Below are 17,395 nucleotides of genomic sequence, written 5' to 3'. Positions count from 1 at the left end.
ATCCCTGAGATATGATCTCTAGTGCCCAGGGATCCTGAACATCTCTTGCCCAGGCCTGGGCGAAGAGAGAGAGTCTGCCCCCCACTAGATCCGGTCCCGGATCGGGGGCTCTCGGTTCATGCTGTCTTTGGGGCAGCAGCAGGTTTCCTGGCCTGCTTGCTCTTGTTCCAGGACTGGTTAGGCTTCCAGCCTTGCCTGTAACGAGCAACAGCTCCTTCCTGTTTTGGTGCAGTGGAGGTTGATGCTGCTCCTGTTTTGAAGTTCCGAAAGGGACGAAAATTAGACTGTCTAGCCTTAGCTTTGGCTTTGTCTTGAGGTAGGGCGTGGCCCTTACCTCCTGTAATGTCAGCGATAATCTCTTTCAAACCGGGCCCAAATAAAGACTGCCCCTTGAAAGGTATATTAAGTAATTTGGACTTAGAAGTAACATCAGCTGACCAGGATTTTAGCCACAGCGCCCTACGTGCCTGTATGGCGAATCCTGAGTTCTTAGCCGTAAGTTTGGTTAAATGTACTACGGCCTCCGAAATGAAGGAATTAGCTAGTTTAAGGACTCTAAGCCTGTCCGTAATGTCGTCTAGCGTAGATGAACTAAGGTTCTCTTCAAGCGACTCAATCCAAAATGCTGCCGCAGCCGTAATCGGCGCGATGCATGCAAGGGGTTGTAATATAAAACCTTGTTGAACAAACATTTTCTTAAGGTAACCCTCTAATTTTTTATCCATTGGATCTGAGAAAGCACAGCTATCCTCCACCGGGATAGTGGTACGCTTAGCTAAAGTAGAAACTGCTCCCTCCACCTTGGGGACCGTTTGCCATAAGTCCCGAGTGGTGGCGTCTATTGGAAACATCTTTCTAAATATTGGAGGGGGTGAGAACGGCACACCGGGTCTATCCCACTCCTTAGTAACAATTTCAGTTAGTCTCTTAGGTATAGGAAAAACGTCAGTACTCGCCGGTACCGCAAAGTATTTATCCAACCTACACAGTTTCTCTGGTATTGCAACGGTGTTACAATCGTTGAGAGCTGCTAAGACCTCCCCTAGTAATACACGGAGGTTCTCCAATTTAAATTTAAAATTTGAAATATCTGAGTCCAATCTGTTTGGATCAGAACCGTCACCCACAGAATGAAGCTCTCCGTCCTCATGCTCTGCGAGCTGTGACGCAGTATCAGACATGGCCCTAGCATTGTCAGCGCACTCTGTTCTCACCCCAGAGTGATCACGCTTGCCTCTTAGTTCTGGTAATTTAGACAAAACTTCAGTCATAACAGTAGCCATATCTTGTAATGTTATCTGTAATGGCCGCCCAGATGTACTAGGCGCCAAAATATCACGCACCTCCCGGGCGGGAGATGCAGGTACTGCCGCGTGAGGCGAGTTAGTCGGCATAACTCTCCCCTCGCTGTTTGGTGAAATTTGTTCACATTGTACAGATTGACTTTTATTTAAAGTAGCATCAATACAGTTAGTACATAAATTTCTATTGGGCTCCACCTTGGCATTGGAACAAATGACACAGATATCTTCCTCTGAGTCAGACATGTTTAACACACTAGCAAAAAACTTACAACTTGGTTATAATCTTTTTTAGCAAAAAACGTACTGTGCCTCAAAGAGGTACTAACGATTAAATGACAGTTGAAATAATGAACTGAAAAACAGTTATAGCATCAAACTTTAAAACAACAAAACTTTTAGCAAAGGTTTGTTCCCATTAGTAAAATAACAATAATTAAACTTGACATAAAAAATACAAAGCAACGTTTTTATTCACAGTCACTATAAGAATTCTCACAGCTCTGCTGAGAGAATTTACCTCCCTTCAAAGAAGTTTGAAGACCCCTGAGATCTATCAGAGATGAACCGGATCATGCAGGAAATATAAAAGTAACTGACTGGTATTTTTTGATGCGTAGCAAAGAGCGCCAAAAACGGCCCCTCCCTCTCCCACACAGCAGTGAAGAGAAACGAAACTGTCACAATTAAAGCAAAAAAAAAAAAAAAAAAAAAAAAAAAACTGCCAAGTGGAAAATAATGCCCAAATATTTATTCACACAGTACCTCAGCAATGTAAACGATTCTACATTCCAGCAAAAACGTTTAACATGATAAATAGTTATTAAAAAGGATTAGTGACCTTTAACAGAGTAGTTCCGGTGAAAAACCATCCCCAGAATACTGAAGTGTATACATACATGTCATTTTAACGGTATGGCAGGATTTTCTCATCAATTCCATTCAGAAAATAAAAACTGCTACATACCTCAATGCAGATTCATCTGCCCGCTGTCCCCTGATCTGAAGCCTTTACCTCCCTCAGATGGCCGAGAACAGCAATATGATCTTAACTACTCCGGTTAAAATCATAGTAAAAAACTCTGACAGATTCTTCCTCAAACTCTGCCAGAGAAGTAATAACACGCTCCGGTGCTATTTTAAAATAACAAACTTTTGATTGAAGTCATAAAAACTAAGTATAATCACCATAGTCCTCTCACACATCCTATCTAGTCGTTGGGTGCAAGAGAATGACTGGGACTGACGTAGAGGGGAGGAGCTATATGCAGCTCTGCTGGGTGAATCCTCTTGCATTTCCTGTTGGGGAGGAGTTATATCCCAGAAGTAATGATGACCCGTGGACTGATCACACATAACAGAAGAAAAAGTATAATATTTAATCTTGTATGATGTATAAATTACACAAGAAAGAAAAACTAGAAATTGTAATAAAAAAAAAAAAAAAAAACTTCACTGTTTATAATACGTTCTTGCTTTGAATTTCGTATTATAAAGACAAATTTCACAGCATTATTATTATTGTAAAATCAGTTTCCCCGTCTCAGCTATTGAGCTGAACACAGTGTTCCATGAGATGACATTTCTCCTCTAGGTCTGACATATTCTCTAAACATTTCCCCCTGCAGATCTTGCTGAAAACTGTCGAGATTGTGCCAAAATACACTAAAACAGTTATTACTGTCATATAAAAACACATGCAAACGAAAGGAGGCAACTGTAAGATACTATATGCTAAAAAAAAAAAAAAAAAAAAAATTATTACATTGGTACTTGCTGCAGGATTTCATTGTTGAAGCATGCCCCCTATTACTTGCTATAGGAGGCATCTCACAATTTGTAGGGACAGACCCCTTTATTTTTTGTTTGTAGAAAATTCCCATAAGGACTTGCGCTGCAAGTGCCTGTGTGGTTTTTCACATCTAACTGGGCAAGGTTTTGATAATCAGGCCTCGACACAAAGGACACTACAGCCCTGAATAGGGCACTGAGCTGTTGGGCTACATGCATACGATGCTACAAGTTGTGCTGCAGCTCACAAACAGGTCTTCATCTATGTCTTTAACCTTTTTTGTGGAAGTTATGCACATAGTTAATGGGACATGAAACCCAAAATATTTATTTCTTGATTCAGACAGAACATAGAATTTTAAACAACTTTCCCCATCCTCTTGGTATTCTTTGTGGAAAATGCAGCAATGCACTACTGAGAGCTAGTTAACACTTTAGGTGAGCCAATAACATGAGGCATATATGTGCAGCAACCAATCAGCAGCTCCTGAGCCTACCTATACATCCTTTCCAACAAGGGATACGAAGAAAACTAAAACATTAGATAATAAGTAAATTGGAAAGTTGTTTAAAGTCACATGCTATATTCAAATTATGATGAAAAAAAATGGGTTTCATGTCACTTTAACAGGGGACACTAGAACTAAAACAACAAGTTTTCATGAATTAGAGCATTTGATTTGTTTATAGGAATGTCCCTTTAACGTGTCTCAAGTCTTGGGGTAAAACTACAGATGCTACCCTCTAGAAATGTTGGCCCAACCAAGCACCAAGGGCCATACATACAATGTTTTAATCACTATACTCCACCACCACATCCCATATGCATCACATAAAGTGATTATTTTTGTGCAACTCATTCCCGTCTCTTAGATTTGGTAAACATATATTACTGGATCTGCGTATATATATGAAGGTTTGTGGCACTTATTATGGAGAACTACTCCTCATTTGTTTATACAGACGTATATGTTTTTGTTTCGATTAGAAATCATACATTTTGAGTACCACCGCTGCCAACTCAGCTTTAAAGAGAAATTAAAACATTAAGTGCTAGATTACAAGCGGAGCGCTAATTTATTACGCACCCGCAAACGGGAAAATTCGCAGTATACGGGCGTGCAATAAATAACTAGCAATAATCATAAGTGACTGGTTATTGCTACCGAAAGTTTGCGGTAGCAATTAGCACTCTGAAAATTAACCAGAGGTCAGACCTCTTGTTAATTTTAAAAATGTGCCCCAAATTTTAGTGTTTGTTTCTATAATAAAAAATTAAAAAACTGCAAGAAGCAGTTTTATGGGGTTAAATGTGGCGGGTATGGGGTGTTAGGAGAAAAAAAAACAAACAAAAAAAAAAAAAGTACCTTTACATTGTGGTCTATGGGAACTGTGTGTTCCCAGTAAACATATGTATATGCTTATATACGTATATAGTTGTGTGTTAATGTGTACATGTATATATTCATATATATTTACATTTGCTGCCCATCGCTGCGCGACTTACCCCCTCCACTGCGCTAGTTCTCATGCCGTGTCTCACAGCATGAGAACGAGGCTACCATTGAAGCCTATGGAAGCGCGCTCTATTGAGGGGGCCACTTAAAATACCAGCGCACAATTGCCTGCGTTGGTATTACCAGTGAAACGCAAATAATGCACTTGCGAAAGCGCAATTTTGCGCTTCACTCGTAATCTGGCCCTAAATAAATGCTAGATAGAAAGATTAACCTATGAAGAATATGCAGATGTAGTACTTAAAATAATATTAGTTTCTTTTTTTCAATATGTTAACGTTTTAGTACGTCATTTTTCAAATATAACGGCTCTTTAAGTCAGGGGTCGGCACATTTACTTGTAGCAGGAAATGAAAAGCCCACAATTTGCTTAACTAATTACAGTATTATTTTTTTTACTACACAAACATTTTAGATTACAATCTCTAAGTGTTTATTAATGTCTCATTGATTTCAACTTCATTCTATATACACAGGAATACTCACATGCATTACATTCTAGCTGTCAAATCCATAGACCAAGAGAAAGGACCTGAAAATGGAATTAGTTCTAAAAATGCAGGGAGGAAATACAGTAATACCGTACTTATAAATACACACTTAGGAAACTGATTAGGTTTTCTATGTTACTAAATATTTACAGACTTAAGTGGCCCTAAAAGCTTGAACAGGAAAAAAATAAAATACAATATCATTACCTAACCAATAAAGAGGCCATTTTTACTCATCTGCTCCACTGGTTCCTCTTAAAGCATTAAATATTAATGGAGGCTTTTTGGTTTAGGAAATTGAAATGCATTCGTATAGAATATATATTATGTGACAAGTTTGTTTTTATATAGAAAGGGAGCATCCCAGTTGTAATTTGTTAATTACATCAGCTGCAAAACCAATCCTGATAAAGTTGATATTTCCCCCCTGTTCATCAAAAGTAATTTAAAGGGACATATTCTAACACTTGTTTTAACAAAAATTATTCTAATAAAAGTTCTGTTTTAGTGATCGCTTTTTACTGTGCACAAGCGTAGTTAAAGCAGGTTTAAAATACACAGCCTGAAGGGCTTTCAGTGTAGATAAACAGAACATATTTACCTCCACTAATGCACAGTAAAACGTCTCTGAAACAGGGGCAGGCAAATTGCCTCTGGCAAAACCTAATATAAAGTGTGTTGCAACAAATCATACATTTGAAACTGAAAAGCACCTGTGTACCTTTTAGTTTCGATTATCGTGTAACTTTAATTAAAGGAGAAAAAGTAAAATCCTAACTTTCATGATTCAGATATCCCATGCAATTAAAAAAATAAATAATTACTTCCATTATCAAAACGTATTTGTTCTCTTGTATACCTAAACAATTTTTCAGTAGATACATATATTCGCAGGAGCTTCTTGTGCACTATATGACAGTGTTTCCAACAACATTTGTAACAATATTATATACACACACTATATGGCCATCACATCTATAGGAGCTTGTTGGACCTCCCATTCCAAAACCAATATGGAACTGCCCCACCTTTCAGCGGTAGATATGGCCGTCAAACTCCCCCCACTGTTACGTAGGAGGCTTCTTCTCTAAGTCTTCAGCCAATGAGCATCAAATTGTCGGCTAGATTCTTTAGCCGCGTTCACGGAGACACTTTCTATTTCTAATAGCGAGCGTACTACAATTATATAGCGCATGCGCATTAGAAATAGAACAGTGTCCCTGTGAACGAGTATTGATTTAAAACAAGAAGGGGACGGAGGAAGAGGGGGAGGAGTTTGGCGGCCATATCTACCGCTGAAAACTAAATGTTCATTGAAGATTAGCCACCTAACGTTAGTGTTATTGAAGATGGGATGCGGTGCAGGCTCAATTTTTTTTGTTGATATAAGGTATGGAATAAAGTTTTCATGGGTGTTGACTGTCCCTTTAAGAAGGCTTTCCACAATATTTTGGAGTGTATCTATGGGCCATTCGAGTTCCTCAACAGCAAACGTGTCAAGCCATGTCCCATGGACCTCGCTTTGTGCATAGGCACAAAGTAATGCTGGAACAGAAAAGGGCCTTCCCCAAACTGCTGCCACAAAGTTGGAAGCACAAAACTGACAAAAAATGCCTTTTTATCCTGGACCTAAACTAAGATTGACCCTTTACTGGACTACCAAACTAAGATTGACCCTTTACTGGACTACCAAACTAAGATGACCCTTTACTGGACTACCAAACTTTACAGAAGGCACTTTGCATTCTGATAGGTAGCATTCTCCAGGCATCTGCCACACTCAGATTCTTCCATCACACTGCCAGACAGTTAAGTGTGATTTATCACTCCAGAGAACGTTTCCACTGCTTCAGAGTCCAGTGGCGGCGTGCTTTACCCCACTCCAGCCAATGCTTGACATAGCACGTGTTAATGTAAAGCTTGTATACAGCTGCTCGGCCTGGAAACCCATTTCATGAAGCTCCAGATGCAAAGTTCTTGCGCTAATTTTGCTTCCAGAGGCAGTTTGGAACTCTGTAGTAAGTGATGCAATGGATGATAGGTGGTTTTTACTTGCTATGCGCGTCAGCACTCAGGGGCCCAGCTCTGTGAATTTGCGTGGACTACCACTTCGTGGACGGGCTGCTGTTGCATCTAGATGCTTCCACTTCACAATAATAGCAGTTGGCCAGGGTAGATCTAGTAGAAGAGATATTTCACAAACTAACTTGTGACATACTTTGACAGTGCCATGGTTTTGACAGTGCACATTTAAAGTCACTGAGCTCTTCAGTATGACCCATAGTGCTAACAATGTTTGCCTATGGAGATTTTGTGTCTTTGTGTTTGATTTAATGCACTGGTTAGCAATGGGTTTGGCTAAAAAAAAAAAAAAAAAAACTAAATAATTGGAAAGGTTGTCCACTTTTGGCCATATAATGTATTGTAGAATACACAGATATTGCACGTCACACACATGCATGCTCCTAAGCATATCTATATCTAATGAGAAGTGGTTTGTTTGGTCTTTGAGAAGCCTTTGTCTGTAAAAGATCTAGTGCAAACAAACAAAAGGAAAAGGACAAATGCTATTTCTTAGAGGAAGAATACATGTATACGAGTCTGTGATTGGCCAATAGCTGTCCAGTGATGCAGGGTACAGGGAAAGGAAAGAAACTTTCAAATTCACTAGAACAAAAAAAATTCTACCACTCGTTTAAATTTCAAAATGATGCGTTTGCATTGTCTTTTTAATATGTATTTGCTAATTATATTATTTTTACTTTATTTAAATGACCCACTAAAGGAAATGTAAAAAAAACTGTTGCAAACACCTAGCAGTGCATTTCAAATTCACTAAAAAGCAATTATATAAATATTGGAGCATGCGCAAGTGTCTGATGCAGGTGCACTTGGCCTAAAAGAAACATCACAAAACCTGTCATAACCTTTCTCAAAAGCATTTTATAGCAAATTCACTCATATAGAGCGCTTCATTTTTGCACTGGTGTATTTTGCTTACTATGAGCAGATTACAAGTTGAGAGTGATTGATAATGCATAGCCTGTTGGTTTAAAAAAAAAAAAAAAAATAATAATAACCAAGGTATTTGTATAATCCCTGGAACGCTATATTAAATGGAACTATATATATATATATAAAAATATGGGTACATTTTAATCAGAGGTGCAGACCCTATAACAAAACATTTTATATACTATAATAAAGAAAGAGAATAAGGATCAGTAGTCCTTATATAAAGATAGGGATTTCAGTACACTCATGAGTGTGCTGAAATCCCTATCTTTATATAAGGACTACTGATCCTTTTTTTCTTTCTTTATTGTATATAATAATAAAAAAAATGTATAACACCTACTACATATATAGGAGCGCTCTATACTTTTAAAGACAAGCATTCTATGTTTTTAAAAGTAAGCGCAATAGGATTAGTAGCACACTCGATGCACTCATATTACAAGTTGAATGAAAAAGGACAGGTAACCTCAGATTGTTCTTTTATAATTAAGATAAAGTATGAAATTGACAACAACTTTACATTTTATGTTTATTATCTAATTTGCTTTGTTCTCTTAGTGTCAATTGTGGAAAAGCACACCTAGGTAGGCTGATACTGGCGCCTGCATTTATACAGAATGCCTCGTCAGCAAAGGATACCAAGAGAATGAAGCAAATTTATGTTTCAACAAAGCGGCCATGTTCTGCTCATATGCTACAATATGTTGTGGTTCCTGAGAGAGTTTATTTATGTGTTTAATCACCTTGCATTTGTTAAGCACATAAAGTCTTGTTCACAGCAAGCAAGAGGCAGTGAAACAAACTGACATACTCTAACCAATTAGAGCATGTTATTGTTTGCATTACAATCTGCCTTAAAGGGACATTATACACTCATTTTATCTTTGCATAAAGGTTTTGTATTTGATCTATTTATATAGCCCATAAAGGTTTTTTGTTTTTTTTTTAAAGTGAATGTCGATTTTGATGCTAAAGTGCCCGGTTTTTAAAAATTCGATTAAAAACAAGGGCACTTTAATTCATCAAAATTTACATTTCACTCCTGTTATGAAAAAAAAACAAAAAAAAAAAAAAACATCTTTTAATCTTGACAGCAGCTCCATCTTCCTCCGGTCGTTGCAAGCCATTTCTGACGTCAGAAATGGATAGGTCATCCTCCAATCACGGCTTCCCCCCCCCAGGGTAATCAGTGTCTGATTCAATGCCGTGATTGGAGGAAGCCGGATTCCTCATTTTAGACCCAGGAAGAGGCTTTGCAACGGGTGGAGGAAGCTGGAGCTGCTGTCAAGATTAAAAAAGGTAAGTATTTTTTCTCAACAGGAGTGAAATGTGAATTAAGGTGCCCCTGTTTTTAAAAGAATATTTAAAAACCGGGCACTTTAGCATCAAATTTACATTCACTTTAAGTGTATAGTTTTGCTTATTTTTAAATATAATTGCTCTGATTTTCAGACTTCTAAACAAATCCCAGCTCCTGTTTGTGTAAAGGGTCTTTTTGTATGAAAAAGAAGGGGGAGGAGGGGAGTGTCTTATTTCCCACTTGCAGTGGGCTTTCCAACTACCTTTTCAACAGAGCTAAACTGACAGCTTCTAAGTAAGTTCTTAAACTGTTTTATACTGGATTTCTATATCAGTATCTGTGCATCTTATTCTTTATAGTAGTGTCTATTACATGCAGTTATATGAAAATGGGTGTATACTGTCCCTTTAAGGTTGTGTATCACGGGAAAACCCAAGAAGCTATTGATTGTTTATTTTATTCATGTTTTCGGTTTTATCCATGTTATTCCTGTTTTTTGGTTCAGCACCCTGGTTAGTGCTTGCTGATTGGTGGCTACATTTAGCCTCCAATCAGCAAGCACTACACAGGTGCTAAACCAAAAATGGGCTGTCTCCTAAAGCTTACATTCCTGCTTTTTCAAATAAAGATATCAAGAGAACAAAGAAAAATTTATAATAGGAGTAAATTAGAAAGTTGCTTAAAACTGGTGCTCTATCTGAATCATGAAAGAAAGAAAAAATGGGTTTCATATCCCTTTAAAATGAGAAGACAGAAAAGAAAAAAAAAGTCTAGCTTGTACTCTCAAAACAAGAGTAGTTAAAGGGCCACTAAACCCAAAATCTTTCTTTCATGATTCAGATAGAGAATAGAAATGTAAACAACATTACAATTTACTTCCATTATTTATTTTGCTTCATTTTTTAGATATCCTTATTTGAAGAAAAAGCAATGCACATGGTGAGCCAATCACATGATGCTTCTATGTGCAGCAACCAATCAGCAGCTAGTGAGCATATCTAGATATGCTTTTCATCAAAGAATATCAAGAGACTAAAACAAATTAGATAATATAAGTAAATTAGAAAGATGTTTAACATTGCATTATCTTTCTAAATCATAAAAGAAAAAATGTGGGTGGCATGTCCCTTTAATAGAAGTGTCCCCATTCAAATCAAGATAGAGGTGAACTGTTTACCCAAGAAATTTGAGAAAATGCCAACGCATGAAAAAACTGAAGAAAATAGGGAAATTCCAGTTGTGTTTCTGGGAGTGTCACAAACCTCATACTGCTCTTGAGGAAGTAAAGATTCATAAAGTGAAATGTTTACCAATAATCTAACCACCGCTTTCAACCAAATGCCATTCATAAACCACAGGAACTTCTCCAGGGTAAATGCTTTTCAATACTGTCTCTTCAAGGAAACCTACATTTTGACAGCAGATTAAAAAAAAATGGAAGCATCTCACCAAATCTGCACATACTCCTGTCTAAAGTACAGACTACCATACCGATTCTGCTAAATAAATATATCTATATCTCTTATTTTACAGTATCTCACAGCTAGAGGGCATTAGTTTATGTGTGCCATATAGATAAAAATTGTGCTCATGCCTGTGGAGTTACTTAAGAGAGGACACTCATTGGCTCAAATCCAAGTCTGTCAAGAGAACTGAAATAAGGGGACAATCTGTAGAGGCTTAGATACAAGGTAACCACAGAGGATAAAGGAGTATATTAATACAACTGTGTTGGTTATGCAAAACTGGGGAATGGGTAATAAAGAGATTATCTATCATTTTAAACAATAAACATTCTGGAGTAGACTGTCCCTTTAAGCTAAAATTAGTTAATATTAAAAAATGATCATTTTTTATTGCACAAATCATCATTAAATACATTTATGTAAAATTATGCAATTCAATTGTGTTTTATATAGCATAAAATGATACAATGATAATAGAAAATATTACACTGCCCCCACATATACACTATATATATATATATATATATATATATATACACACACACACACACACACTATGTACTGGCCCCTTAAGAAAGCAAACCAATTGAAAACTACTTGTTTGCTGTATATTACAGTGCTGCACTGCAAATGCAGGTGGCAAAAACCTATTCCGCAAATCTTTTGTTTTCAGCTAAAAAGCCTGTGAAAGAAGCAACTTCCTTAATAGTGGTCACTTGGAACAGGCACTATTGTGAAACAGACATACACACACGTATATATATATATATATATATATATATATATATATATATATATATATATATTATTTTTTGATTTATTTATTTTTTAATTAATTTCCACTGACCTAAGCCTAAGGGCTGCAATTCATTATATGGCAGTCAGTTAAAAATCAATAAAGTCAAACAACCTACAGTGGATTTAACTGGAAGTTTTCATTCAGTTGAAATAACAATTTCATCCTTGTGGTTTGTATGCATAGCCTTGGTTTGTATATTTGATCTAGACATACGCAAGAAGCAGTATAAGCAAAACTTTCCTATCATGTATTTAAAATAGAAGAATTCAGATATGTTGAATCTATTTTGTATGAAATCTGTTTACAGTAAAACAAATAATACCTAGAGGAAAATATCACAGCTGTGTTGTCATGTTTTTAGAGGTGTGTCCATGTTAGCCTAAAGCTATTTTTTTCACCAAAAGTCCTTTTAAGCACAACAAAAATAGATGTTCCTTTAATCAAGTAAAGAACCCTTTAAATATTTTAGTTCTGATATGTTTGACGTGAATTGCTGTGCTAAGTGTAGTAGATCGTTATGTCCTTTTAACAAGTGAATACAGAATATTCAGTACACAACAGACAAAATTGGAATCCACATGGATGCATTTCAGTTTTGAACAGAAGCATTTTGTAATATAGATGCATTAGCAAAAATGCTTCTAATAAAAGCTATAGCTGTTCCAAGTGTATTTATGTAAGCACTGTGCACCAGCATTTTAATCATAGCACTTGATCAGGGAGCATAAAGGTGTTTGTATCATCTGGTAATTACTTAATTGCTGGCATGATACAAACCCCACTGGTGCTCTGAGCAACTGCAATATATAAAATGCTGGTGCATTGAAAATATCTATTTATACTTCACATGCACGTGCAGAGAAAAATGCTAACACTAAAACAGTGATTACTTATTAGAAGCATTTTGCCAATACATGTATATTGTAAATAGGTTTCCATTCAATGATGTAATTCATCTATGTGTATTTTAATTTTGAACCAGAATGTCCTTTTAAAAATGGATGGTCTACTTGTTTTGTTTTTTTATTGTTAAAAATATAGATAATGCCTTTATAACCCATTCCCCAGCTTTACACAACCAACATTGTTATATTAATGTACTTTCTAACATCTAAACCTCTTAATCTCTGCCTGTTTCTAAGCCCCAGCAGGCCGCCTCTTATGTCAGTGCATTTTATTAGCTTTTCGCAGCAAGACAGTGCTAGTTCATCTGTGCCATATAGATGCTGTGCTCACTTCCGTTGAGTTATGCAGGAACCATCACTAAGGGGGCAGTCTGCAGAGACTTAGATACAAGGTAATCACAGAGGTAAAAAGTATATTAATATAACAGTGTTGGTTAAGCAAAATTGAGGAATGGGTAAATAAAGGAATTTTCTTTTTAAACAGTAAAAATGTTTAAATAGACTGTCCCTTTAATTACTTAAAGGGACACTGAACCCAATTTTTTTCTTTTGTGATTCAGATAGAGCATGCAATTTTAAGCAACTTTCTAATTCACTCCTATTATCACATTTTCTTCATTCTCTTGGTATGATTATTTGAAAAGCAAGATTGTAAGTTTAGATGCCGGCCCATTTTTGGTGAACAACCTGGGTTGTCCTTGCTGATTGGACTGCACCAATAAACAAGTGCTGTCCATGGTTCTAAAACAAAAAATTGCTGGCTACTTAGCTTAGATGCCTTCTTTTTTCAAATAAAGATAGCAAGAGAACGAAGAAAATGTGATAATAGGAGTAAATTAGAAAGTATCTTAAAATTGCATGCTCTATCTGAATCATGAAAGAAAAAAAAATTGGGTTCAGTGTCCCTTTAAAAACACATAGATCACAGAAAATTAAAGGATTACTTTCTGTTATAATTTTTAAGCTAAACAACTAATATATTAAAGTTAATAAACATTAATTAAAACCTACTGACCTATATTTTCTCCAAAACAAAGTTTCATAACGTTCTAAAAGTTATATCTTTTATTCGCTGATGATGTCACGTTATCCTGCCCACTATTTTCAGCACTGCGTGTTCAAAATACTTAAACCAATAACTTTGTGCTTAAAGCGCCATTTTGAAACCTAGGTATTGTAAACGGATTGGTACAGAGCAAAGGATACCCACGGAGTGGGTTTGGAAAACAATTAAATTTGCAGACAAGATTTCTGATATACGGTAGAGATATGTTAATGAAATGCTATTGATAAAAAGCGTATTTGGGGTAGTTAGTTAGTAACAGGCATAGAAAATATTTACTTACAGTGGCCCTTTAATCTCACTCTGCAGTAGGTTCAACTTTATTCAATAGTTTGCATGATTCCTGTGCAGTGAGAACTTTGCACATAAAGAATTATTATCTTGTGAACGATATGAAAGAAGTGAAGTGTGTGTAAAAAGCATCACCCATGAATAAAATGTTTCTGTACTGAGTCAACTAAACAAAGAATGCCCCCAGGCACTAAGTGATCTACATGCAGTCAGTCAATGTTTGCTGAATGGAATCCTTCATCTATTTAGTGGATCCACATCTATAGGGCCTGCTGTATGTAATGGATCCCTATGTATTGAGCCAACAGTTTAAAGTAGATTCCTCTTGATCCTTGTCGGTGCAGTTAAAATAAATTCATTTTTGTGCAGCGTGCATGCACTGCCAGTATCCTATGTAAAGCATACTGCTGTCATTGCTGTAAACTAAATGGGCATTGCCCATGTGACATCCATTGACACAGATCTACAGTTGGTAAATAGTTGTGCTATGAGTGCAGTAGATGCTAGTATGGAAGACACCTGTATGCAACAGATCCATGCAGACCAGAAGAGCCCAACAGGTAGACAAGGATCTAGTATATAGATTGTTTAGTGGTCCCTAAACCAATACAAATAATATGCGGGCAGTTTAAAACAAAATATAAATTAAAATGTGTTTTGGGAAAAAAATAGTCTATACAAGAACATTGACTTCAGACAAAATCATATATTTGTTTTTAGTAAATACTGATCCAGCACTTAATTGTCATACATGCAAATTCAGATGTCTTTATGTTAACCACGTATACAAGTAGATCATACTGTCAAACTTCACATTAAAACAGATCCCATACACATTGGGTATTAGTCTTATAACCATGCAAAGCAAATGCACTGTGTATACAGTGCACCCTTGTAAACAGAGTATCCAGTAGCTGGATTACTACCCACACCTTTATCTGCAGTGGATATAGCCAGTAGCACAATGTGTGTAGTAGATCCGTATGAAACTGGCAGCAAGTGTCATCCTCGGCAAAATTAATTGTTGTACATGTCACCCTGTGTAAAGTGAATCATTTTACAATAAGAAAGCTGTGTCAACCTGTGTAAAGTGGATCCATTAACAATAAGGAAGATGTGCCACCCTGTGCAAAGTGGATCCTTTTACAATAAGGAAGAAGTGACACCCTGTGTAAAGTGGATAAGTTTACAATAAGGTAGCTGTGCCATGTGGATTATTTTGCAATAAAGAAGCGATACCTCCCTGAGTAAAGTGGATCTTTTTACAATAAAAAAAAGCCGTGTCTCTCTGTGTAATGTGGATCCTTTAACAATAATGATCTGCCACAGTGTGTAAAGTGTATCCTTTCACAATTAGGATGCCGTGTCAGTGTCATCCCGTGTAAAGTGGATCATGTTACAATAAGGAAGCTATGCTACCCTGGGTAAAGTGGATCCCTTTTACAATAATTTAGATGTGCTAGCCTGTACAAAGTAGATCGTTTTGTAATTAACTGTTTCCCTGTATAAAGTGGATCATTTCACACTAAAGCTGTGACTCCATGTGTAAAATTGATCATTTTACAATAAAAAGCTAAGTAACCCAGTGTAAAGTGGACCTTCTTATAATAAGGAAGCTGTGGCACCATGTCTAAAGTAGATCCTTTCACAATAAGGAAGCAGCGGTGCCTTGTATAAATAGGATCATTTTTTAACAAGAAAGCTATGGTGCCCTATCTAAAGAGAATCATTATCCAATAAGGAGATGGGGCACCCTGTGTAAAATAGATCCCTTGAGAAAATAGTGCTGCGCTACATGCAGTGTGATTCCCATTATAGTGAGAAAGCTATGACACATATGTAGTGGACCCTTGACCACCGATAAAGAGGTTGAAATCTGTAGTACTGCAACTCTAAGAGGACTCCTGTATAGAGAAGAATCAGTAATCTATATGTAGTGGATCTTTGTAAAGTAAATAAGCTGTGACAACCTATGTGCAATGGATCCCTGGACAATAAGAGAGCAGGGGCACTCTATTGTTCATCCCTGTATAGGGAATTAGAACTGGTGCCCTATTTGTAGTGGATCCCTGTCACTGGTAGTCTACGTGTAATAGATCCATGTGTAATGAAGGGGCTGTGAAAAGCAATGTGAAGTGGATCCCCGGCTATTTATGCTTTAGATCTCTGTATACAATGAAGTAGCATTTGTATAATATACAGAAGATATCTGTATTGCCAATCCCTGCACAGTGAGAAAGCACTGACACCCTATGAGTAGTGGCTCGTTGTACACTAATGAATAGGAGGTCGCGCGGTGGTTCCCACCCTCAGGTGGTGCACACACAGATCTGACCTGGCACTGAGTGACCACAGACACCTGGCTCACCTGGTACAGACACACGGTTCTGCTAGCTGGTCCCGTCACTACGCCTCCCACGTCTGCACTGTCAGGTGCCGCTGCCCTCTCACACAGTAACCACCACGACTCAGCTCCCACACGGACTAACACACCAGAGCCGACAAAGCCACGCCCACCCATCAGTGTAGCCAACCAGGTGCATCTTCAACACATCTCATCCTCTGTATCACCTCCTGCCCAATCCGATTCAAGATCCTGGTTAAGGCAGAGTGAAACCTGCAATCAGACTGGCCTAAAAACTCAGCGAACGCCAATCACAACCTAGTCTCCGCCTCTGAACGATAACCACGCCCATTTATCTATTCAGAGTCGGACAATGTGCCACCTTAGCCCGACCACCTCACCGCACGACTTTTTTCTGTAATGTGAAGGTGTGAATAGAGTGATTGGTGCTCTTAGCGCTTGCTCCTGAGCCTTAGCATAGTTGCCAACAGTCCCTGATTTCCAGGGACAGTCCCTGGATTTTGTTGTATGTCCCTGGATTTTTTTTGTCCCTGGAAATGTCCCCGAAAATCTCTTTTGCACAACATTTGTTGTTTGCATACATATATATAAACACACACATACATATATACAGATAGATGATAAATAGATATAGTGTATTATTTAAATATAATTCATTCCTAATGGAATATTGTTATTATTATTGAATGGGTTCACATATTAATTTTGATGCTGTGTTGTAAAAATAACCATATGCCCAGAATGTGTTCCAGAGACTGGGTAGGTGTAAGAGCTTGGTGCTGTAATCTGTATAATAAACTATGGATAAGTCTAAATTATACTATTACTTTCAAATGGGTGTGTTTTGATTGCAGAACTGAGTGAGCGGAGCAGTTGAACAGTAGGTCGTCAATACTCCAGTAACCCGGTTGCTTGCTCTGCTGCAAAGTGTCCCTGGAATTTTTTTTGAAATGTTGGCAACTATGCCTTAGCACAGCCGTACACGCGTCTGACTCTGCAATGACTAATGATATATTGTTTTACTAACTCAAAAGCCGTTGTAAAAATGCTTATTATTTATCTAAAAAAATAATTATGTTGATTGGAGT

At 37.3% G+C, this 17,395-nt stretch overlaps 1 protein-coding gene across 1 annotated transcript in view; it reads right to left on the bottom strand.

The window, feature by feature from the left end:
* PAK1 (p21 (RAC1) activated kinase 1) overlaps positions 1 to 16,457 on the bottom strand; it is a 240,750-nt gene extending 224,293 nt beyond the window's left edge. The window contains 1 exon segment of the mRNA XM_053708687.1: positions 16,311 to 16,457. The gene's annotated coding sequence lies outside the window, so the exon portion shown is untranslated.
* Between the last annotated feature and the right edge of the window lie 938 nt (positions 16,458 to 17,395).

The sequence above is a fragment of the Bombina bombina genome, chromosome 3 (genome assembly GCF_027579735.1).
Source record: "Bombina bombina isolate aBomBom1 chromosome 3, aBomBom1.pri, whole genome shotgun sequence".
NCBI lineage: Eukaryota > Metazoa > Chordata > Amphibia > Anura > Bombinatoridae > Bombina > Bombina bombina.
The sequence above is the reverse complement of the archived record's forward strand: the minus strand, read 5'-3'. Positions and strand labels throughout refer to the sequence as shown.